At 38.1% G+C, this 2,879-nt stretch overlaps 1 non-coding gene across 1 annotated transcript; it reads left to right on the top strand.

The window, feature by feature from the left end:
- The first annotated feature begins 541 nt into the window (after nucleotides 1-541).
- Nucleotides 542-675, top strand: LOC133761301 (small nucleolar RNA SNORA70). The gene has a single exon (XR_009866105.1). It is a non-coding gene; the product is annotated as a small nucleolar RNA SNORA70 (small nucleolar RNA).
- The last annotated feature ends 2,204 nt before the right edge of the window (nucleotides 676-2,879 follow it).

Genomic DNA, 2,879 nt, shown 5'->3' with positions numbered 1-2,879 from the left:
CAAAATACACGCAATAGCCAACATTTACTGAGTGCTCACTATGTGCCCAAAACTGCTCAAAGAATTTTATGTACATTTTAACATGTAGAATTTGCACCAATCCTAAGAACAGATAATCTTATTATTCTCTTTTTTTGTTTGTTTGTTTCAGTTGAGGAAACAGAGATAAAGAAAGGTAAATAGCCTAGGGTCGTTCAGCTATAGAGCAGTAGAATCCAGGCAGTCTAATTCCAGGGCTCAGCTCTTAATCTCTGCTGTTTTTGTCTTTGTCCATGCCATAGTATAATACAAAGATCTGCATGTCTTTAACAAGAAAAGTGCTCTTAAAAAACTAAAATTCTGTCCTTCCCATAAAGGGAACTGCATGCTTCCAATGAAACAGCGTAGTTCATGGGTTCGTACATTCTATCATAGCTATTGATCAATGAAACAGCGTAGTTCATGGATCCGTACATTCTTTCATAACTACTGAGTCCATCTCCCCTCCCACCAAGTAGTGCTCAACATGGGCCAGACCTGATATATAAAAACTGCCAAATATCTTTAACCACGTAAGCTGAATGGGTACCTTTCCTCATGTGGCCCAATGTGCAATAGCTGTGAAGAGCACCCTCCTTGTTATGTATGCAGCCTGCTGATTGTATGGTTTGCCTTACGGGAACCCTGGAGACAGCCCTTTCTGATAGATGCTCATGTCTCTGACTTTGTGCTGTTCCCTGTCTAGGCACCAGACAGGTGTGTGAAGTGCTTTTGAAAACTCCCAGGGTATAGTGGCCACATTTCACACTGCTCTAGTTCTCCTGTCCATCCATACCAAGCTGCAGAACAAGGAGCATGAGATTGACACCCTCCAAAATGCCAAGTTCAAGTTCCCTGGCTGCCCAAGATGCATATATGAAAGAACAGGGGCTTTACCAAGTTTAATGCAGATTTGTGGAGCTATGATGACTGGAAGCTGCTCATGGCTAATGCCCAATCATGGTTCTCTGGACAGGTGGCAAGCCCTGCATACATGAGGGCTTCCATTGTGCTGCCACCTCACACCCAGCAATAAAACCAACTTCCTGTCTTTAAAAGAAAAGTAGCTGCTTTGTGGTGTAGCAGATGAAGCTGCCACCCTTGATTCCAGCATCCCATCACTGATAATGTACCTGGGAAAGCAGCGGAAGATGGCCCAAGTGCTTGGGTCCCAGCACCCATGTCGGAGACCTGGAGTAAGTCCTGGTTCCTGGATTCGGTCTGGCTCAGCCCTGGCTGTTACCACCATTTGGGGAGTGAACAAGCAGATGGAAGATCTCTCTCTCTATAGATAGATAGATAGATAGATAGATAGATAGATAGATATCCCTCTCTTTCTGTAACTCTACCTTTCAAATAAATAAATCTTTAGACAAAAAATAATATTTTATCCACTTCAGTTATCTAATTAGATGAATAATAGATTTCACCATAGTGCTGTTACATTTTAGCAATTCCAGAATTCAAGTCATACTTTGCTATTGATTGGGACTACCCAAGTATGCTAAATCATTAAAATTGAGGTGTTTTCTCTTGTTGTTTAGGATCTCATTCATTCAAGAGTTTTTCTCTAAGTAAAAAAAAAAAATAGGTCTTATTATATCACATTGTATATTAGCTGAGATATCATCCAAGTGCAACATTTTACCCATGTGTAATTCTGCAACATTGGTAGCAACTCATTAACTCTTTATAGTATATTGGGATCGCCAGTCAATTGACCAGACTTAACAAGGTAGGAAACATGTTCTAAACATGAATGCTCTAAGTAAATCTGACCAGAAACAAGCAACAAAGCTAAGCTGAGTAATTAGCATCACTTTTCATTCTAAGAGGAAATGCTGATTGACTGCAATACCATGGCCAATATCACCAATCTTTTCTTTTCCTGTTGCACCAATTAATTAAACACTAGACATCAAGTCCTAGTTTAATGGTATTTTGACCCCATTAATCATTATTTCCTTTTAATTGTTCTAAGTGCCTTTGCTACAATTTATATGGTATTTTCTAAAATTCTATTGAAAAAGAGAATTGCTTCTATTTCATTTATGCTCAGAGACAAAATTTAAACAAACATACCCATTATGTACAGTTAACTAATTTTTGTTCACTTAATTGACCAAAGGTCACGATGCTGTAGGGGTAAAATGGCATTAGTCAAAGTGCCTTTTCTGTATATCATTAGTAGTCTCTCACACAGACTATTACTGATTCAAATTCCCTAATTTGAAAATATTAATGAAAGCAACTTGGCCTTGTTTCTGGATCTAAATGAATCTCCTTGAACCATGTTTGGATTTTTTGCAGTATCCATCCGAAACATTAAAATCCTAGTTTATTCTGGCTCTGATTCAATCTCCCAAAATTTCCTCTCTGTTTACTTTGGTCTTTTGGAAGAGGTCCAAGTTTGTCTCTAGCCTCTGAAAGGAGATGAATGAAATTGAAATTGCATTTACTGTTCTTTGGACTCTTGTGTTTGTGTTCAAAGACAGATCTAATTTCTCTGGCAATTTTCATAAAGAAAAATTACTTAATTAATTTACTTTAGCACTTAGTAAACCAGGGCTTATTCACAGTTAATATAACATTATTCTCATTTTTTATTAAGAAATAAATCCTTATTAATTGATAGATTACTGTTTTCCCAGGTATAGCTATAAAAGTTTTCCATAATCCCAAGTATTTTGGTGTGACCTAAAAGTTAAACTCCTTTAGAGTTGAAGGCACTGAGGCCTGGAACAGCTAGAGGTTCTTTGAGGGTCATATGGCTAATTAGTGACTAACCTAGGACCGGGAACCAAGTCTGCTATCACTCTGATCTCTTCTCACTCCTGGGATTGCCTGTAGTTCTCAGATTA

Source organism: Lepus europaeus, chromosome 5 (assembly GCF_033115175.1).
Source record: "Lepus europaeus isolate LE1 chromosome 5, mLepTim1.pri, whole genome shotgun sequence".
Classification (NCBI taxonomy): domain Eukaryota; kingdom Metazoa; phylum Chordata; class Mammalia; order Lagomorpha; family Leporidae; genus Lepus; species Lepus europaeus.
Note: the sequence above shows the minus strand (reverse complement) of the source record. Positions and strands in the feature narration are given on the sequence as shown.